The 22,915-nt window shown below is 44.9% G+C and overlaps 1 protein-coding gene across 3 annotated transcripts in view; it reads right to left on the bottom strand.

Moving 5' to 3' along the window:
* The window catches only part of ANKRD34B (ankyrin repeat domain 34B), a 60,274-nt gene extending 57,236 nt beyond the window's left edge, over positions 1 to 3,038 (bottom strand). For 2 of the 3 annotated variants that reach the window (XM_029574198.1, XM_029574207.1), the window contains exon 1: positions 2,407 to 3,037. The gene's annotated coding sequence lies outside the window, so the exon portion shown is untranslated. Of the gene's footprint in view, positions 1 to 2,406 lie in introns of all 3 variants that reach the window. The other variant, XM_029574226.1, reaches the window with a different exon arrangement.
* Between the last annotated feature and the right edge of the window lie 19,877 nt (positions 3,039 to 22,915).

Here is a 22,915-nt window from a genome sequence, read left to right as displayed (position 1 = left end):
ACTATCGTTAATGTGGGAATACCTGTGCATGCTCAGTATGTAAAAACTTTAACTGACTGAGAGACGACTGCACAACGTGCCGCCCAATGACATCACCCATGGAGCATGGCTAATTCAGCTTGCTTATCGACAGAAAAAAATCAATGTTATTATTCATCTGGGGACTAACGACCTTACTAGAAACAGCATCCAAGCAATACAGAGAGGTTTCCAGTCTCTGGGTAAGCAGGAGCCGAAGCAACATGGTTTTATCAGAGGAAGGTCATATCAAGCAAATCTGATTGATTTCTTTCATTGGGTAACTAGAGAATACAGATCGAGCACTGATGTGTTTTATCTGGATTTCAGCAAAGCTTTTGACATTTTCCCACATAGGAGGCTCATGAACAAAATGAAAAGCATGGGGGTGGGTGCCAGGGTAGTGGAATGGATTACAAATTTGGTGACTGACAGTTGTCAATGAGTCAAACAGAACTACTCAGAGGTGAGAAAAGTGATAAGCAGAGTGCCTCAAGGATCAGTTTTGGAACTGATTCTGTTCAATTTCTTTGTGGGTGACATAGCGGAAGCATTAGAAGGAAAAGTTTGTCTTTTTGCAGGCGACACTAAAATCTGCAGAGTGGACATATCTGAAGGAGAGAATTAATGTGTTCTAAGAAAATTTAGTGGTTTGGCAGTTGGGATTCAGTGCCATGAAGTGCGATGTTATGCTTTTGAAGTACAGAAATCCAAAGGATGTGCAACCCAGGAAAGAGACCTGCTCCCTGGGCTTCACATCCTCATTCATAATCCCAGTTCTTAGTTTCACACCCTCCAACTCACATCCCTTCCATCAACCCCAGCTCAGAACATAAGAAGATGCCATACTGGATCAGTCCAAGGGTCCATCAATCCTCAGATGCTGTTTCCAACAGTGGCCAATCCAGGTTACAAGTACCTGGCAAGTACACAAATATTAAATAGATCCCATGCTACTGATGCCAGTAATAAGCAGTGGCTATTCCCTAAATCAACATGATTAAAAGCAATTTATGGACTTCTCCCCAGGAACTTATCCAAACCTTTTTTAAACCCAGCTATACTAACTGCCTTAACCACATCCTCAGTATTTTTTATATATGTTTATTTATTAAAACATTTCTAATCTGCAAATTCCAATACAATATTTTTAAGTGGTTCACAAAATAAAACATCTAACAAGGCATAGCGAACAAGAAAACATTGCAAATATACAAAGAATATGCATGAGATATATTTGCACACATTGGAGACTCAGTAAATTCCAATTTAACTCATGCAAACTAATTTTGGATTTCCTGAGAACTGGACTAGCTGTGGGATCACCAGGCCAGATTTGGAGAGCCCAGGTCCAAAGGTTTATTAACATACAGGTAGTGGCTGATTTAAAGAACCATTAGTCCAGCATCTTAAAGATTCCTGGATAATGACAGAGAATGTTTTGCAGCTGAAATTACATACTTGTCTTCTACAAACCAGGGAAAATCTACTGCCAAAACTAGAGATTATATCTTTTTTTTTGTATGAATTCCTGTCATCTTTACCGTTCAGCTGATGCCATTTGCCTTCCTCTTATGTTTCAATGCTGTTACCTGGCAGCAGCTCCCTCAAATGTAAAAACATGAACGATTGCCCTGTCTGAGCTCTATTGCCCGTACTCTCACCAAATAATAATACTCTTTTGAAAAATACTATGTAGCTTGACTTCAACCAGTCATGTGGCATGGAAAATGACATGGATTACTAGCATATATTTACGGTGATCCCTTCTCTTACTGTTACTTCCATCCATCTGTCCCACAACGGAGAGTCCAGCCCAAAACACATTTTCTTATAATTGTACTGTACAGTATCTCTCCACAAAATCAACAGAACGCTCTGCTCACCCCATTCAAGTCCGTTGCCTAAAGCTACACTTTTCTCTAAAATTCCTTTGCATATTGTTTGCCCTTAAGATGCATATAAAATAAATATGGCAATGCTCTCACTCTCCTTGATTCGTCCTAATCCCAAAGATGGATAAGTCCGATAAATATCACTTTTTTTTTTTTTTTTTTTTAAATCTTCATCGTTTTTGTATTCTATCTTTTATGTTCTACTCTCCCTACCCTTTCACTTTTTTTCTCCTCACTAGGCTAGGGGTTGAAAATATATGAACTTTATTTAGGAAACAGCTGTACGTAACAATTTCAAAGGCACGTGGAGAAACAGCACCTGGAAAGCGACGTGACGTTCGAGAAACATCAAATTTCACACAGAGACACTGAAGAGGCTCACACGCACACAAGTCAACATTCAATAAAGTTTGCAAAAGTCATTAACCTAGACCTGTTATTATGTCAAAGGGGGAAGAGGAGAATCAGTCGTCGCATTTGGGCTACAACTTACCTGATCTTAGTTATTCATGCCAAATCACGCAAAGAAATAAACACAGCAAGCAACCAAATACGGCCATTCCACAGCTGATCCACGCATTTGTTCGCTCGTCCAGTCTTTTCTGTTTTTGGGGTTTGTTTGTTTTTTTGTTATCCACGTCAGTTTTTAACTAAAAGAAGAGTTACTGCGTAAAAAAAAAAATAATGCTGCCAGCATAGGAAGCGCCCTGACGGCTGCTGCCTTCCTTCCTTCCTCGCCGAGCTGTCGCCTGTCGCGCTCCTCGCATCGCAATAGCGGCGACCCTGCCGCGACTGTGCTAATACCCGCCACTGCCTCCCCCGCCTCCAACCTGTCAGCCTCACAACTACTGAGAGGCGACTCGCAAGGACTATTATTAGTACTAGCATTAGTACTGCAGCTGCTGCCAGCGCTCTGCAGCCCCCTTCCCCCTTCCCCCTCCCTTGTACCGGGAGTGAGGTGGTGGTGGGGGGGGTGTGAGGTCTGGTGCCTCCAGGAACGGGCAAGGAACCAGTTAGAAGTTGCAACAAGGGAGGGGGGCACCAGGTGCGCTGCCCCGGCCCAGAGCAAGGGGCAGCAGCACGCGCGCCCCCTTTCACCTTCCCGCCTCGAGCTCTACGTCTTTTTCTTTTTTTTTTTCGGGGGCGGGGGAGGAGGAGCGAGGTCGGGGCTGAGCGCGCACGGGGGCGGCTACAGGTGTCCCTGAGGAGGAGGCGGCGCGAGCCGTGAGCTCTGCAAGTAACTGCAGCAGCTGCAGAGCCCTTCTCACCGCAGCGAGGAGGGCTCAAAAGCCAACATAGGCACCGGGCACCAAGAAAGGGCTAAGGAGTGCACATATACACAACTAGAACAAAAAGCAAGGCATGGGTAATGTTAACTTGTTAAGTACTACATTAGAAAATGTCAAAGATACAGGTTTCCTCCTCTTTTTATTTTTGTTGGTCCTGCTTATCCTGCCTGCTTAAAACTGGTGTTGCCTGCATTGAACGTCTGTAAGGAGCTTTTTAAAAGAAAATGGAGCAAAATTAGAAAATACTTCTTTACTAAGATGATGGTAGATGTTAGCAATAACCTACCAGAAGAAGTGGTGGAAACCCAACACTGCCGAAATCCAAACATGTTTAGGACAGGGGAGGTGGTTGTACTGAAAACAACTTGGAGAACAGAGGCAAAAGAGACCTAATAAGGAGAAAATGAGGGGCAGAGAATGGACGCAGCAGGACTAGTGATACTGCAGGCCACAGAGTAGCCAAGATGGAATCACCTACCACTCCCCAGAAACCAGCTGGATTGATGGTAACAGGTTGGTGCACAAATACCGTCCAGCACAACTTTGGGAAAAAACAAGATGACCAGATATTCAGACTACAGTCTTTCTAGTATTGGTAGCTGGTCAGATTATAACAAATATTGATGGTAGAACATAGGGCCATAATAGAGAGGTCAAGGGGAAGCTGGGTATTACATATAAACATAAAAATGACTGCAGAAAAAGACCAATTGGCCCATCTAGTCTGCCCAGCAAGCTCCCACACTTATTTTCCCATACTTATCTGTTTCATCAACCACCAAGTACATGGCCCTTGGTGGTAACTGTTTGTTTCAAATTTCCTGCCATCCCCTATTATTGATGCAGCGAGTAATGTTGGAGTTGCATCAAAGGTGAGCATAAGGCTTAATGGTTGAGGGTAGTAACCGCTGCATCATGCAAGTTACCCCGATGCTTGTTTACCCAGGCTGCATATATCCATGCGGTGCAGCTACAGGTGTAGCCATGCCACATTTCCCCCTGCCATTGAAGCAGAGAGCAACACTGTATATGCATTCAAAGTGATGTATCAGGTTTAATTGGTTTACGGTAGTAACCGCCATAATAAGGAAGCTACCCTCACGCTTATTTGTTTACCCAGATTGTAAAGTTCAGTCCTTGGTTGTTGTCTGAATGCAAATCCTGTTTTCCACATTTCCCCCTGCCATTGAAGCAGAGAGCAATGCTGTATATGCATTCAAAGTGATGTATCAGGTTTAATTAGTTTAGGGTAGTAACTGCCATAATAAGCAAGCTACCCCCATGCTTATTTGTTGACCCAGATTGTGAAGTTCAGTCCTTGCTGGCTGTTGTCTGAATGCAAATCCTCTTTTCCACATTTCTCCTTGCCGTTGAAGCAGAGAGCAATGTTGGAGTTGCATTAACCATGCAAAAGCTTATTGAGTAAGGATAGAAATTACCAGGTAGTAGACCCCTCTCCAGTAATCCACCCCCATGGCTCTTCTCTTCATTCCCATCCTCTAGCCTTTATGGATCCACAGTATTTATCCCATGCCCCTTTGAAATCCTTCACAGTTTTTGTCTTCACCACTTCCTCCGGAAGGGCATTCCAGGCATCCACCACCCTCTCTGTGAAGAAATGCTTCCTGACATTGGTTCTGAGTCTTCCTCCCTGGAGCTTCAAATCATGACCCCTAGTTCTACTGATTTTTTTCCAACATAAAAGGTTTGTTGTTGACCATGAATCATTAAAACCTTTCAAGTATCTGAATTACATGTGGAAATTGTATGCTTATCTACCCAGAATTGTAAAGAACCATATAGGAAGACAACAAAAATTGATTTGGATAAGAAGCAATATCGTACAAGCAGACAACCTTTTGTGGTTGACAACTGGGATATATCCTTAGCACTGTAGGCCAACATACCTGGGCATACTGGATGGGTCAATTGGTCTTTATCTGCTGTCATCTACTATTTCACTGTGTTGCCATGGGCCATCCTCTATCCAAATATTCTGCCTTAAAATAATGCTTTGAGGGACAAAGGAATTATTTAGAAAGGAATAGAGACAAAACCTGAGAATATGATAATGCCTTTGTTTAGACTCCTTGAGTACTGTGTGTAGTTCTGGTCGCCCCATTTCAAAAAAGATATAGTGGGCATAGAAGAGATACAGATAAGGGTGACAAAAAATAAACAGTATGGAAAAGCTCCTTTATGGAGAAAGGCTAAACAAATTAGAGCTCTTTAGCTTGGAAAAGAGATAACTGAGAGGGGATATGACTGAGACTTATAAAATTATGAGCGGGGTGGAACAGGTAAATAGGGAATAGTTATTTACCCTTTCAAATAGTATTAGGACTAGGGGACACTCCAGCAGATTAAAAAAAAAAATTGTAGGAAGTATTTTTTCAAACAGGACACAATCAAGCTACAGAAACTATTGCCAGAGGATGTGGTCACTGTCACATGCTCTCTCTCTCATACAATCATTCATACAGTCTCTCTCTTGCACATGCTGTCTGACTCTCACACACCCAGGCTCTCTCTCACTCCCACATGCTGTCTTGCTCAAGCACAGGCTCTCACTACCACATGCTGTCTCTCTCACACACATACAGGTTCTCACATGCTGTCTCTGCAAACATTCAGGTCCTCACTCCCACACCCAATCTCTCAACGCACCTCATACACGCACCCAATCTCTCAACGCACCTCATACACGCACACAATCTCTCAACTCATCTCATACACACACTCTACGGGCCCTCAGCCTCTCTTACCTCTGGGCCTCCTCTTCACGGGTCGCTGCAGAACGGGCTCTGCAGCGGCCCTGATCTTCTTGGGCCGATCGCGGCGGCCCTGATCTTTTCGGACCAATCCACGGTGGGGGCCCTGCTCCCGGGCCTCCTCCTCTTCTCGCATGCTGTAACAACGCTGCTCCTCTTCTGCACGCGGCTGATGCTCCTCCCCCTTTCTGCCCGTGTGGCTCCGGCAACATTTTCCTTCCGGGGCCGCGTGGGCAGGAAGGAGGAGGAGCATCTGCACGTTTTGACGTGACCTTGTTCTTCGGGTCGTGGTGAGGTGAGCTCCACCACGGTCTTTCCTATCTTCCTGCTGTGTGTCTGCGGCACACAGCACAGCGATTCTTTACTGCTCAGCCGCCAGTGGGATGAGGTCCACCGGCGGCCGCATTGGCTCCCACTTGCCGGTGTGTCACGTGCACCGGGCTTGCGCGACACACTGGCACACTGCAGGCGATACACTAAAGTGTCGCGACACACACTTTGGAAAGCTCTGCTCTAGACAGTCAGTTAAACCTTTTTCCAGCTGCAGATACCAGAGAAATCTCAGTTCTTGAATACAAAACAACATTTATGAAAATGATGAACAATTTATGTTTAGTAGCTTTATATGTCTCAGTCTTTGTGATGCATTCAGGCAAATAACAATAGTCACATTCATAATTTACCTACAAAACAGTATCCACAATTACAATAAAATTGTAACAAAACATCCGATAAAACAATATAAAACATCAAGGTACATTAAAAACAATATTAAAAAGGTGTGCCTTTACCTGATTTCTAAATACCTTAACATCTTTTATGGCATGCAAATCATCAGACAACACAATCCACAGTATGGGGGCTACACAACTTAATGCCTGTTATGGTTTTGTAGGAAATTGTGAACCCCGGGCTGAGATGAGAGATGTCTCCGCCCACAGGGAGGAGCCTCATGAGCCTCACCATCGGTGATCACCATCGGTGATCTCAGTGACGTAGGACACAGCTGTGAGAGAGACTTTATTAGAGAAAAAAGATAAGGCATAACCTGAGGAGCAGAAAATGCAATAAACACAGTTCTTGAGCAATAAGACAATACTAGGGTGGTACTGTAGATGAGAAGGTCCGGTAGTGGCTCGCTGCGTGAGGTACACCAGGAAGTTCCTGCAGGCTGGTGGAGATACCTCAGAGTGCAGATCCAGTATTGGCCTGCAGCGCGGAATATGCCGAGGATAACTGTACTGTAGGTGACAAGGTAGATGAGGTCTTGAGATACAGGAACCAAGCAGAGGATCGTGAGTAGCTGCAGAAATACCCTGTAGTTCAGGATATGTAGAAGCGATAATGCTGAAGAACAGTAGTGGCCCGAGGCACGGGGTACACCGTGGAGACTTCAGCAATGTTGGTATCGTAGGAAACTGAAGAAGGTACTCACACAAGGAAGTTCCAGGAGAGAGACCCGATGAGCGGGTCAGGTGAAGTCCAAGGCAGAAAGGCCCTCCGAGGAGTGGATAGCCAAGACATGGAAGGTCCCCCATGGAGCGGTTACCCAGAGCGTCCGAATGCCACGAGGATATGCTGGAACAAGAGATCCAAGAGTGGAGTGGATTTAACAACAAAAGAACTCCTTGCTAACTCGTCTAAGCAGTGGGCCGGTCAGCTTAAGTACACCAGTGGGTTAACGTCATCAGGAGGGGACGCCCCAGAGGTTCCCGTCATGACGTATACAAAAGGAGGCCCTGCGCGTGCGCGCCTAGGTGATTCCGGAAGTAAGATGGCGGTCGGCAGCGCCCACACCATCCAGGGGACGCCAGGGAGGTTGGCGTTCGTTGGCGGAGGCCGCCATTCTTCCCATGATTGACAGTGCAGGGAAAAAAGAGGTGAGCATGAGAGGTCGCAGCCATCTGCGACCGACTGGCACAACAATGCCCTCCTGTGTGTTGCCTTTAATTTACAATTTTTTCTGATGGTGCACATAATAAACCCTGATCTTGTGATCTAAGCACTCTTGCAGGAGAATATCTCCACACAGTACTGTGTAAAACACATAGGTATCAATATTAAGTAACTTAAAAATTAACATCACCAACTTAAAATGAGACATATAACCAATAGGCAACCAATGATATATGCAGCATAGGTGATATTCCAGTTAATATATTTGTTGCAACATGTTGAAGCAGTTGCAATGCTCTAATATGCTTCTTTTCTAATCCAAAATATAGATTACTGCAGTAGTGAAGATGTCTAAACAATGTTGTCTCTAACACCAATCTAAACAATGTCATTGTTAACAAATATTTAAAAAATCTGAGCACTTTTAGTCTATAAAATGCCCTCTTTATCACCTGTCTTTTCTGTGGCAAAAAGGTTCGTTTGGAATCAATTACAACACCCAACAATTCAACACTCAGGGGCGGATTTTCAGAGCCCTGCTCGCGTAAATCCGCCCAAAACCGGGCGGATTTACGCGAGCAGGGCCCTGCGCGCCGGTAAGCCTATTTTACATAGGCCTACTGGCGCGTGCAGAGCCCCGGGACTCGCGTAAGTCCCGGGGTTTTCGGAGGGGGCGTGTTGGGGGCGTGTCAGGGGCGGTCCCGGTCGTCGCGGCGTTTTCGGGGCGTGTCGGCAGCGTTTTGGAGGCGGGTACGGGGGCGTGGCTACGGCCCGGGCGGTCCGGGGGCGTGGCCGCGCCCTCCGTACCCGTCCCCAGGTTGCGGCCCGGCGCGCAGGAGGCCCACTGGCGCGCGGGGATTTACGCCTCCCAGAGGGAGGCGTAAATCCCCCAACAAAGGTAAGGGGGGGTATAGACAGGGCCGGGCGAATGGGTTAGGTAGAGGAAGGGAGGGGAAGGTGAGGGGAGGGTGTTAGAGGATTCCCTCCGAGGCCGCTCCGATTTCGGAGCGGCCTCGGAGGGAACGGCTTGGCGCGCGCCGGCTATACAAAATCCATAGCCTTGCGCGCGCCGATCCAGGTTTTTTAGTAGATACGCGCGGCTCCGCACGTATCTACTAAAATCCAGCGTACTTTTGTTTGCGCCTGAGCGCAAACAAAAGTAGGCCTATTCGCGCTCCTTTTAAAATCCGCCCCTCATGGAATAAGAAGGCATCAAGAATAGCTGCACAGAAAAGAGAGACTGTTACAGTTATGATAAGTTCTATCTGGAAGCTCAGAAGGAAACAATTGCAGCTATAATAGATGCTGTGGAGTATAAATGAAAGGAGAAAAACAATACTTCTGCAGAGCTTTAAGCAGGGTTCAGAAAGAGCTATTAGCTTACCAAGAGCCTACTTCCAACTGAAAGTCCTTCAGGAAATAAACTGTCCTAGGCTGCTTTTGGTCAGAAGAACAATAAGAAGACGAGAAGAGCACAAAGAAAGAGAATGAGCAAAACAGGAACAGATCCTCCAGGAAGATCAGAAACATTCAAACAGTAAAAAAATGCAAGCCAAGCAATATCTCAATATGACACAAGGTGGCAGCATAGTAAAGAAACATTCAAATGCACTGTGGAGATAGAACACTCTACATTCAACCCAGTCTCAAAAACAGCAGCTGGTATCTGTTGCAAAAGGGCAACAGAGCTTCAGATATTACCAGAGTCATTCTCTCACTTCTCAACTTCTACTCCAGACCTCCCAACACTGATTTCAGATGTTGGTTCTAAACTCTCTTCCATGATTGCACTCCCTGCTATGTGAGTAATGCTGTGGTCCTCACTTGTCTGCGACGGCTTTTGTTGCAACATGGAAGTTTGCACTATTGCCGAGTTGGGACGAGGTGTTCTCAGTACAGAACTCAGAGGTGTATTCAAGTTGGAGGCAGTCAGAGGCACCACTTCCCTTTGAAGCACCCAAGGACAACTCAAATTCAGAAACAGAAGGCACTAGAAACAGAAGGCAACAGTTGCAGTAAGGGAGGACATGGCCATAAAGTAAGCTACATATCTTCCTTTTCTCTTCCTAACCATTATTCTGGTAGGAGTTACTAAAACTCAGCAGGAAAATGATAAACCAATGGCTGGTAACATTGTATTCTGTCAAACCACCATCTTGAACATCCCCCTTTTATTAATTGGATTTATAGACTGCTTTTCTGAATAAAAGATTTCACCCAAAGAGGTCATTTGCAGCTTCACAATAAGAAGGGTGTATAGAATATTTATTTTTTTATTTTTTTATACCAACATTTGATCTGAGATATTACATTGGTTTACATTCAGGTACTGTAGGTATTTCCCTATCCCCAGAGGGCTTACAATCTACATTACAAATTGGCAATAAAAAAGCATACCTTAGGACTAACTTTAAATAGATCAACAACTACCAAGCTCAAACAATACACAGTAGAAATATTAGTGACTAACTCACAAATAGAAACATAGAAATATGGCAGAAGAAGAACAAACGGTCCATCCAGTCTGCCCAGCAAGCTTTCACACTTTTTTTTTCATACTTTTCTATTACTCTTGTCCCTTTAAATAACTTTTTTGGTTCTATTTCCCTTCTACCCCCGCCATCATAGATAGCAGTGCTGGAGCTGCATCTAAGTGAAGTATCCAGCTAATTGGTTTGTAGTAGTAACTGCCATAATAAGCAAGCTACTCCCACGCTTGTTTACCCAGCCTGTGCAATTCAGTCCTTGTTGGTTGTTTGAATATAAATCCTCTTTTCTTCATTCCCCCTGCCATTGAAGCAGTGAGCTGCGCTGGATATGTATTCTAAGTGAAGTATCAGGCTTGATTTGGGGTAGTAACCACCGTAACAAGCAAGCTACACATATGCTTATTTGTTTTACCCAGACTATGTAATTCAGTCCTTGTTGGTAGATGTCTGAATATAAAACATCTTTTCTTCATTCTCCCTGCCATTGAAGCATAGAGCTATGCTGGATATGCATTGAAAGTGAAGTATCAGGCATTTTGGTTTGGGGTAGTAACCGCCGGAACAAGCAAGCTACTCCCCTGCTTTTATGTGGATGCAAATCCTTTTTTCCACATTTCCTCTTGCCGTTGAAGCATAGAGCAATGTTGGAGTCGCATTAACCATGTGTATATTTATTGAATAAGGATATTCATCCCCAGGTAGTAGCCGTCATTCCCGCAAGCCACCCCCATGACTCTTCTCTTCATTCACTACCTCTAGACTTTATGGATCCACAGTATTTATCCCACACCCCTTTGAAATCCTGTTGTGAGTTCTGCTAGGATTTAGCAATCTGTTGTGATGTTCTGCTAACAGTTTAGCAATCTGTAGGGTGTTCTGCTAGGAGTTAGCAATCTGTTGTCAAACGGTTAACAAAGCTCTGTTATGAAAGCTGGGAGTTAGCAATCTGTCAGAAAGCTCTGTTGTAAAAGCTGGTAGTTAGCAATCTGATGTTATTTAAAATAGCTGTGGGTGGATCCTTGGACCAGTGGCAGGTGACCACTCCCTCGGGGGAAATCCTGAGAGGGACCACTGGTCAGGCTTAGGGGTAGATTTTCAAAAACGGCGCGTTGGCGTACTTTTGTTGGCGCTCCAGGCGCCAACAAAAGTACGCGGGATTTTAGTAGATACGCGCGTAGCCGCTAAAATCCTGGATCGGCGCGCGCAAGGCTACCGATTTTGTGTAGCCAGTGCGCGCCGAGCCGCGCAGCCTGCCTCCATTCCCTCCGAGGCCGCTCCGAAATCGGAGTGGACTCGGAGGGAATTCGCTAACGCCCTCCCCTCACCTTCCCCTCCCTTCCTCTACCTAACCCACTCCCCCGGCCCTGTCTAAACCTCCCCCTACCTTTGTTGGGGGATTTACGCCTCCCAGAGGGAGAAGTAAATCCCCGCACGCCAGCAGGCCGCTGGCGCGCCTAGACGCAACCCGGGGGCGGTTCCGAGGGCGCGGCCACGCCCCCGGACCACCCCGGGCCGAAACCACGCCCCCGGGCCCGCCCCCGAAACGCTGCGTCCCGCCCCGAAAACGGCGCACCGCTCAGCCCCACCCCCGACACGCCCCGACACGCCCCCCTCGGAAAACCCCGGGACTTACGCAAGTCCCGGGGCTCTGCGCGCGCCGGTAGGCCTATTGAACATAGGCGCACCGGCGAGCAGGGCTCTTAAAATCCGCCCCTTAGTGTGGAAGACAGATACACACTAGTTCTTTTAATAGACAATATAGTAAACCACCAGAGGTGGCAGTAGTGAGCTGGAAGTGCCCAGCTGGGCTGTAGTCCCTCAGGTACTGGAACAGCGATCCCTAGGTGGCTGAGCTGTAGAGAAACTAAGAAAGTGAGTAGGCAGTATATGCAGAGTTCTGGAACAAGTTCTTGTTGGTAACACTCACACAATAATCTCTTAAGGCAGCCCAGGAGTTGGTATGCATTAGGCCCTCGAGGAGCAAGTACCTGGTTCCAGGGAAAGCTCTGAGAGATAGATAAAGACTCACTGATGTTAAGCAACAAAGACTTCTTAGTAAGCAATATATTAAACCACCAAAGGTGGCAGTAGTGAGCTGGAAGCACCCGGCTGGGCTGTAGTCCCTCAGGTATTGGAACAGCGATCCCAGGGTGGCTGAGCTGTAGAGAAACTAAGAAAGTGAGTAGGTAGGATATGCAGAGTTCTGGAACAAGTCCTTGTTGGTAACACTCACACCGTAGTCTCTTAAGGCAACCCAGGAGTTGGAATGCAGTAAGCTCTCGAGGAGCGAGTACCTGGTCCCAGGGAAAGCTCTGAGAGATAGCTGGAAACTCACTAATGTTGTAAGCAGCGTTGACTTTTTAGCAGAAGTGGTATTCAGGAGCAAGTCCGGGACGTGGGCCCTCGAGGAGCGAGTACCGGTTCCGGACTGCGACCTGAAAAGAAAAAGAGAGAGCGAGGCCCCCGAGGAGCGGGTACCTCTAATGAAGTCCGAGGAGGCAGAGTAGCTAGGGTTGTGGAGCTTATTCCAAAGGGATGAGGTGGCCCAGGAAAAAACCCTATTCCTAGTCTCTTGTAATCTAGCCAAATTAGCCCCTGGAAAGACAGCAAGAACATGCTATCGGACTGTAATGCCCTTAAAAATGTATACCAAAATAATAACTCTCTCAGATATGCCAGTTGCAAAGATATTAGATGGCATTTAGGCAGTCATATATAAGGCATTGCAATAATCTAAAGTCGAAAATACAAATGCTTGCATAATAAATAAATAAACAATTTCATGGGGTTATTTGGCCTTGGTATTTTCCTCCTCTGCCTTTGAGCTTATGGCTGAACTGGAAATTGGTTTCTTATGGGGCTGCAGAAGCTACCCAGAGTTTTACTAATTTTTAACACTCCACTCCTTCTATCTTGCCTGGCTATTGCAGCAAGAGTCTTCGGCTAAGAACCTCAGTTCCATCTGAAACCTGGTCCATGTACATCTTCCATCTGCTGCTAGGCATCAATATTGTGCAATGGCTGAGATTCCATCTCCATGGGGGCTATGAACACCAGCTGGAGCAGAAGCTGGGTTTGGAAATCAAATTCAGATGACATCCCTTCCCCCCACGGTAGTATTCAACACTGCCCCTGAGCTATCAGACCAGCCCCTTCATTTCCTTTCAGGTTTACTAGAAAGCTTGTCAGACTGTCTATATGCCCTTCCTTCCTGTCCCCAAGAATAAGCAAAAGCTGGGATGGTAACTTTAAAATGAGTGCAAACACCCATATATGCACATATGTGGGCATGCAACCACATGCACTGGAATCTTATATTGGCTTCCCAAGTGCACGTGTATGTTATAAAATATGCCTAGCACGCGTATTATAGTTACTCTGTAAAAGCTGTTAAATGGGTTACAATGTAAAGCTATGTTGCTGACTCCATGTTGACTGTAAACCGATATGATGTCCAACAACGAATATCGGTATAGAAAAACCTTAAATAAATAAAATAAATAAATGTGTGCTCCTAATTTTAAGCATTTACACGAGCATCAGCTACTCACTCATTTTCCTTATGACTTGTTGGCTTCCGGGGTCATCAAGATTCCCCTACTTCTTTAGCATGCACTCCCCCCAATTTACCCAGACCCCTCATGTAGTTTGTATTTGACAATAAATTGCTATATTCAGACTTAAACCTGATAAATACCAGAAATAATTATGTACGGGGAAGAGCTGTATGCGTGCTGCCTTTACAGGATATAAAATCGCAACTTACAAGTTGAATATGTTGGCCCTGCCCCGAACGCCCCTGACCCACCCCTATTCTGCAGTTTTATTATGCAATCCTAGATATTCATGGATTTGTTCTTGTGTGCGTATGTGCGAGGGTTATAAAATCGCCCTGGCGCAAATAAACACTATGTGGGCCAGATTTTAAAAGCTCTACTTGAGTAAATCCAGTGGATTTATTTATTTTATTTTTATTTACTATTTTTCTATACCGGCTTTCATGACAGGTATCACATCAAACCGGTTTACATTTAACAGGGTGTGCAATATACAGAGAACTCGAGCAACTATAACAAGTGCGTGGTTAACGGAATTGCAGTTACAATAAAACAGGGAAGTACACAATTGGGAGCGGAGGAGGAATAAGAAAAGAGAGATTAACTGACAGCAAATTATTTACAGAGATGCAAAATTAATTTGCGCGCATAGAGTGGCTTACGTGCACTGGGCCTATTTTATAAAGGCCCAGGACGCGTCTAAGTCCCGGGGCTTTACTAACGGGGCAGTCTGGGGGTGGGGCGGGGCGGGGAAGTCCAGGGGCGGGGCAGGAGCAGGGCCAGAGGCCTCTGGCACAGCAGCCATTTGCCGCTGTGTCGGAGGTTCGCGTGCCGACAGGCTGCCGGCGGGTGCAAAAGGTATAATAAGAATTTGGGGGGGGTTAGAGTAGGGCTGTGGGGGTAAAGGATAGGGGAAGGGGTTAGAAGGTTAGGTTAGGGGAGAGGGAACGGGGGAAGCCTGAGGGCGTCGGCGCATGCAAGATGCACTTGTGTGCACCCCCTTGCGCACCGACCCCCAATTTTATAACATGTGTGCGCCTCTGCGCACGCATGTTCTCTTAGGTTTTTAACCTAAGAGAATAAATGCAGTTAGTAGAAACTCTGAGCTACAATGATATCTGTGCCCTCATCAAAACATTGTTAATAAAAGCAATTGGAATTTGCAAGGAATAGCTTGTGGGGTGGCTTTACTGGCTAGACCTGGCTGGCTCGCCTGTGCTATTTACTATAATGTGAGTATATTTTTGCTTCCTGTGTATCGATCTGTTTGTTTATACTCAGTATATGTTTGCAATAAAGAATAATAACGAAAAGTAGAATCAGAGTTGTTCTTTTAAACAGTTTTAACTTTGAGTTGGACCTTTTCAACACTATAAATCAGAGAAGTAGGATAGATTGTTCAGTTCTGTGCCTGAGTCATTTGAGGGCTTTTTTCTCAATAAAGTTATTGTGGATTTATGCATGCATTCATTACCTGTCAGTTTGGTAATTCTGCATTATCTCCTTATTTCAGGAATGCTATCATCCTCAAAATAAGAACTTTATAATCTCGTCCAGTCTTGGCCTGGAGTTTATTTTCATTAAATAGGAGTCATCACTTGGATCTCAGATGAACCCTGAATTTACCCAAGGATAAGATCAGTGAAGACAGGACGATTAAGAAGATAATGGATTATTTTCTACTCAAAGAAAACAGCAGGAGAATATTGTGCGAGATGCAGCAAGAGTCACATAGAAGAGAAATTAATTAATTTATCTTGTGGGAGAAAGGGTATTGGGTCAGACCAAGAGGGATTTGAGAACAAAAAAAATACTAAGATTGGAAGAAAAAATAAAACTGATGTAAACAAATAAATTAATTTTACCTGTCCTGTTATTGAAAGTGATTCATGTTTGTGGGGGAGTAGAAAATTCTACTTTGGGTGGCGGGGAGGGGGGGGAGAAGAGAGAGATGAAAGATTGAGAATGACTAAGCAATTGTATCATGGGAGAGAGGACAAGGTGGATGAGTAGCTGGCTCATGCAGTTTAATTGCCTTCCAAGCAGATTGATAAATGCAATTAAACATAAGGTGACAAGGGACCTGTTTATTCTTGTGTTCATAGAAGTATTGTTTGTGGGTTTGGTTTTATTTTCACCTTCGGTTTCTACTGAGAGGATTCATAGTCTCTTGTAAGATCTGCTTTTAAAGTATCCTATAGAAAACCAATAACTGAAAACAAAGCTTACCTTTCAACAGAGGAGCTCTTATAATTACATATGATCTAGATTATAGTGAACAGTTTTAACATACTGTAAAATCCATCGGCTCCTAGTTGTTTCTGATCAGGCAGGTTGTTAGAAGTGAGAATGTAGTCAACTCTTGGGGACAATATAATTTATGATCAGTGGAATATAGTTTTTTTGGCTCTCTTCCTTTCTTTGATAATATATTTAGGGATTATTTTAGGGTTTGGTAGTCTCAGATGGGCAGTATGCTATGTACAATCTATTTTTTATAAACAGTATTATATCTGTTTCCAGCAAAAGTCTTCCATTTGCAGCAAACTGGTAAACTGCACACATAGGGCCTATATGCAATAAGCCTTAGCATGTATGTTAAGGCCCTTTTGTGCACCCTAAAATTTCAAGCTATACGGGAAAGCCTTACTGTGAATGTTAAAGAGGTCCTAGAAGCCATTAGCGTGAGCATGAAAACATTTGCAAGTTTGCTAATGAAGGAATCTCATATACAAATAAGGGTTAATAAGCTCATGCTAAATAGCATGGAATGCTCACCTTCCAAGCTATTTTTCAAGAGCTCACTAATTGGATGATATTTAATATCTGCTAGTACCCAGTGTTAACTTACTATTGTGAGCCTGTTATTTAGTGAGGTCAAGCTAAATAACTTAATTACACTAAAGTGAGCTTGATCTTGAAAGGGTCCAGTTAACTGGAAATAGAGGGCCTGAAAAATGAAGGTCATGAACAGGAGATGACCTTGTACAACTATATCTACAGTTCCTTGGGGATGAATACAACTGACCATACTTCTCTTTGCCAAAATAAAATACAGCTAACATATTTTTGGGACAAATTCCTACACACATGCACATATTCATACCACAAATAGATCTTCTCGAACAAATCAGTGACACATCACAGAGAATCTTAAAGCATTGTTCCACATCTCACAATGTGCAAGGGGCTGAGGTTTCATACTTGTGTAGAAAAGAAAAAGATTTAAGGAATTGGCATAATTCTCAAGATCATTGCTATCATTGCTGTGGTTAGTCTGACCACTGAGCACTGCAGGCATTCAGAGACGTTATCCTCAACAACAGTGTTTGGGTTTTTTTGGTGGGGGAGAATCCCACATCCTGGCAAGTCAGAAGCCAAAGGGTCTCCCATGCAATCATTTTCCCCCGAGGGTCAAGTGAGTAGCCATGGGGCCTCCTCCAGTTTTTTCCCTCCCCCACAAATATACAAAGAAAGCTTCAGGATAAAAGAGAAATGGAGGAGAGAGAGAATGATTGAGAGAAAGAGCAAGGTGATAGGGAAGACACTCTGTCACATACTTGAGCTCTTTAAAAAAAAGTCCATCTTTCTTTAAATGAGGCAAATGTATTTCTAAGCAGATGACAAATGTCTTTGCTGTTGTTGATATTCTTAGTTTAGCCAAAGGCTAATGGAGGCATTCAGAGGCACGAGGTTAAAAAGATTATTTTGGTTGAAGAAACAATTAAAGGTAGATCAGCTTAATTGAAATGGGCTAAGAGGATCTTAGGCCAACAAGAGGGGAAGATGCAAACAGAAAGCTTACCCTTCTCACAGTAGGCTGCAGGCTAGAGTGAATCAGAAGAAGTTGGAAACTGACTAAGGTCTGGGCAGGCAGCAGTCTGAGTGAAGTCTAGGTTCGGACAGGTCATGGCAGGCAGCAAGCAAGGCATGATCAGGGTCTGGTATTAGGTCGATAAAGGCAGCAAGCAAAGCATAGTCAAGGTACTGTCCAAGGTCATGGCAGGCAGCAGATGAGGCAAGGTGAAGGTGCTTTCCGATGTTGAGACAGATGGCAAGCAAGGTATAGTCAGGGTCCGGTCCATGATTGTGGCAGATTAGACAAGGTCAAGGTCCATTCCAAGACAAAGACAAGCAGCAAGTAAGGTGTAGTCAGAGATCAGTCCAAGGTAACGACGAGGAGTCAAATAGAGAGGCAGGGACCAGGGCTGAAAGAGCAGGAGGACAGGATATGGCAAGAGGGACAAGAGCAGGGCAGGACACAATGCAACACACTCTGCAGGCAGATGCTTAACAGGAGACCTGTTGTTGAGGCATTGTAGACGGGCAAGCCGAGCTAAATATCCCAGCTTGCTGATGTCATCAAGATGCGCCGTTATCCTTTTTCCCACCATGAGGCCCATAAATCTGAGGAAGGGAAGTGCGAGAGCTGCTATCAAGCAGCAGCAGCAGGAGAGTGTTGGCTGGATCTGAGCATCACCAGTAAGGTGTCCTGGCCATGGGATGGATCTGCAGTCGACACAGTGTTACAGTACCCCCTTTCTAAGCCCCTTCCCTAGGCCCTTGGACTTCGGCTTATGGGGACATCGTCAATGAAATTCCTTGTTTAACTTGGAGGCATAAACATGTTCTGCTAGTTCCCAAGAGCACTCCTCAGGTCCATGGTCCTCTCAATCAATTAAGTAATGGAGATGACCTCTGATTAGCTTGGAGTCCAAGATGTCCATATCAGGGTCCATGGAGACAGATATAGGTGTAGTGTCCTTTATATATTGAAGACTGCTGACCTGAGAAGAGAAATGTGGAAAGCACATAGATGCTGAAGCACCAGATGTATATGCTCTCATTTAGACTGTAGAGATGGGACGAATATTAGGATGTCATCAAAGTAGATGATCATACAGGTATAGAGCAGGTCTCTGAAGATATTATTAATGAAGTTTCAAAAGACTGCAGGGGCATTACAAAGTCCAAATGGTATAACAAGATATTTGTAATGTCCATCATGGGTGTTAAACATGGTCTTCCATTCATTACCATCACAGATGCAGATTAAATTGAGGGCTCAATGAAGATCCAATTTGGAAAATATTATAGGCCCCTGTAGTCAGTTGAAGAGTTCTGAAATCAGTGATAGAGGATATTTATTTTTAACATTGTTTATTTTAACTTTTATTTTAATGTTGTTCAAACCCTGATACAGGGACAGAGAGATCTAATTTTTTTTACCGATAAAGAAGAATCCTTCCCTGGCAGGTGAAGTAAATGGCCGGATAAAGCCTTGCTCCAGACTTGCTTCTCTCTGATGTATTGGGACATAACCTCTGTCTCCACATTGGAAAGTGAGTAGGCCTATCCATGAGGGGGTTCAGTGCTTGGGATCAGCTAAATGGCACAGTCATAAGAATGATGGAGGGAGTGAAGTGTTTTGGCCTGACTTTTGTAGAATACATTCCTGAAGGAGGCATAAGCCTGGGCAGTCCTGAAATAATTGAAATGTCCTAGGTAGCAAGTCTGGTAAGTATCTGAAGCAGGTGAAGACACTCTTTTCAGCACTGGGAACCTCAGTATGCCAGTGTAACCCTTGTTGGGAGGTCCCAAGGGAACACAAACATATTTATTCTTTGGGACTTACACCTGGCTAGAACTTCTCTCATACACGACTCTCTGTCCCAAGGGTGGAAGCTCTCACTTATGGCCCAGGTATTGGTGAATCTCTCTCTCTCTCTCTGTGGTGTTAGATGCTGCATCTCAAGGGGTGAGATACTGGGACAAACCATGCAGGACCAGGTACTAGGTGTTAAATTAAATGTTTACTGATTCTTTACCAATTAAAGTCCATTTTTCCAAAAAATGTGAAGTTACAACTGACTGATGTACAAAGGTTTGTTTTTTTTTTCTTCTGGATAGGTGACCTTTATCTCAGGTATCTGGGTAAAGCTACCCATGATGATTTTAAAGTGCAAAAAGCTTTTCCAGTGGGCCAAATGGGAATCATATTGAAGAAGTCCCCTCAAACACAGAAAGTCCTACTTGAGTCCAGTTTATTCACGATTACCCAGCCTGTCCTGGTCCCATGGGGTGGAGATCCAACTGGGAAACTCCAGAATCCTGTTTCTTCTCTTTGATGTTTCTTTCTTGTGGGAAAAGTCTTTAGAATGTGGAAACCAGGCTATCCCAGCCCTGGAACCCTGTAGGGAGGGGTGAGTCATAAACAGCTCCCCACAAACAATACACAAATACTGGCTCTCTGAAAAATTTCTCAGTGACTGCTGCTTCACTATCGCTGGTGCTTGCCCCATCTAGGGAGTAGATTAAGGCTCAAAGGTCTTTAGCCCTTTTCCTTAGTGTTGGGGGGGGTGGGGGAGCCTTCACCAAAGGGTACAAGGTTTCCACATCCATCCAGTTTGGAAAAAAAATCAGGATACATCTTGGCCATCAAAAATCTCACATAGCTGAGTTCTGTCACTGGTGTTTGCTTCACCTTGGGATTAGAGTGGGCTGACAAGTCTTCAGCCTGTTTACGGTAGTCCCAAGAGGGAATCCATCAAAAATCTATCTCACTGCAACAAAATAGGAGAGAGGTCCTCTGGCAGAGAGTGCACAGTGAAAACTCTCCTCCAAATTAAATTTTCTGATGAGGCAGGGGGGTCTCACCAGAATGTGAAAACCTATATCCTCTCTGCTCTGATGCTAACTCAAAATGACTCCCAAGATTACTACAATGCCTGCACTAAATAGGAGCAGGCAAACAAACACAGCCCTCCAGGTTAGGAGGGGCTGAAAAGGATGGAAAGTTCATAGATATAAGGGTTCTAAGCAGGGACCTAGGGCCATCTGGTGGCTAACACAAGGGGGTGCCACACTAGTATATATGAGGACAGTGCAGCTGAAGCCATAGCAGGTCCAAGATTAGGGAGTTGGTGGGTCTTAGTACTAGGAAAGAGATGGTTTCTTGATGGAGGATTCAAGTCTGTAGGGATATAGGCCTCATGGTTGACAAAAATGATTCTAGGAAGAATATCCCCATAAATGGATGATATACAGAATCACCCATAAATGGATGATATATGGAGGGGCTTGTCCAAAGGCTCCAGAGGAATCTGAAGTTTTTAAAGCAGGGCTTTCTCAATGAAATTTCAAGCTGCGCCAAAGTCAATAAAGGCCTCCGTAAAAGGTTTTTGGGTTCCGGAATCAAGCTGGATCTTAAGGTCTATCTTTTTCAGAGGAAAGATAGAGGAAATTAAGCCTAAGGTAGCCTTCCCTGTTGCTCCTAGGCTTTGGAGTTTCTCTACTTCTCTGGGCAGGACAAAGCAAAATGACTTTTCCCCACACAATAAAGGCAAAAGTTATGTAAAATCCGGCAATGCTTCTCCTCCTCAGATAAAGTAAACCTCCCAAACTGCATAGGTTCTTCTTTAGATACAGGTTGTGTTGAAGGGGGAGTGAAAAACCTAAGAGGTTGTTGTAACTGAGAAGCCAATCTCAACTGATGTTTAGCGGAATCTTGTTCCCACGATCTCTCTTGGAACTGAACATCAATGCAGAAGCACAAAGAAATCAGATCATCAAGATGGGTGGGGTTATCGCAGGCAACCAGCTCATCCTTCAAGCTTTTAGGCAGGTCCTGGCATAAGACGGCCATCTGAGCCTCTTCATTCCAGTTTAACTCAGCAGTGAATGTGCGAAACTGCACTGCATATTTGTTGCGTCCGGTCTTCGATGGCTTCGCCTTGCCTACCTCTCTACTTGCGGCTCCTCCCGCTCACTTTGGAATGATGACCATGGCGGCGTCTGCTTGCCGACCTCTCCGGTATCCCCGGACTGGCTACAGTGCTGCCTCCCGCCATTCTCCTTCAAGGTACCTCTAGGGCGCGTGCGCGCACGCTGCCCTCATCTTTATTTCCACATTGGCGTGAACCTCAGGGGCGTCCCCCTGTTCTGACGTCGCGACTCCAGGATATATCTGCCTACTACATTTGCTAGCTCATTGAGTTAGCAATGGAATTCGTATGGATGGGATTCACTCTCCATTCCTAAGCTACTCTGCCACTCCAGTTCTCAACTGGAACTCTTACTACCCTTCGGGGTCACTAACTGGGTATCTTCTTCTCGGGGGTCTCTCTGCTTTTTTCAGGTGCTATCAGGAAACCTGTACTTGCTCCACGAGGGCTCATGTTCCCTGTGTCGCTGCCTGCAACCTCTACCTTCTACTTGGAAGAACTAACTACAGTCACCATCTGTGAGTACAGAAAAACATCTCTCTCTACAGTACTGCTTCGCTGGAATCAGGTACTCGCTCCTTGAGGGCCTGCCCTCTGTTCCGGTGCCAGACCTTTCATCTAGTGGAATCTTGGCTACTGCTAGTGAGTACAACGCTACTGAGTCTCTCTGCTCTAAGGGATCAGGTACTTGCTCCTTGAGAGCCTGCTCTCCCTGTCTCGGAACTCTCCTATTCTACTTGGGACTCTGAATGCTAATTCTATTGTGTACTCATAACTCTTAGTCTCTTTTCCACTACAGCACTGCCTACAGAGGATCCACTGTTCCAGCGTCCTGTGAGAGACGCGCCCAGCCGGGCTCTACAACCACTACTCACTACTGCCACCTCTGGTGGTTCCATATACTGTTTGTCTGTCCGGAGTTTAGCCTGTCTGTCTGGAGTTTAGCCTGACACTGTGGTCCCTCACGGGACTGCCCTCCGTGGGTGTGGTCAGCTGCCACAGTGTCCAAGGATCCACCCAAACACCAATAACCATACCAATATTGCCCAACAGACATGGAGTTTTGACAGTTCTCAGTGGCAGCATAAGATGCACCAAACATCTTGTCAAAGCTAACTATTACACTTAATAACCTTGAACAGTATTTGCCTAAAAAAGTCAGCTGTCAGGTTGATGCTGTATCTTTATCAAATGGATTGTTGTTGTTTGGCTATTTGCACATTGACAATAACTTTTGCTTTACAAACAAGAATATGATATCTCTATACATTTTATT

The sequence above is a fragment of the Rhinatrema bivittatum genome, chromosome 1, assembly GCF_901001135.1.
Source record: "Rhinatrema bivittatum chromosome 1, aRhiBiv1.1, whole genome shotgun sequence".
NCBI classification, from domain to species: Eukaryota; Metazoa; Chordata; class Amphibia; order Gymnophiona; family Rhinatrematidae; genus Rhinatrema; species Rhinatrema bivittatum.
Note: the sequence above shows the minus strand (reverse complement) of the source record. Positions and strands in the feature narration are given on the sequence as shown.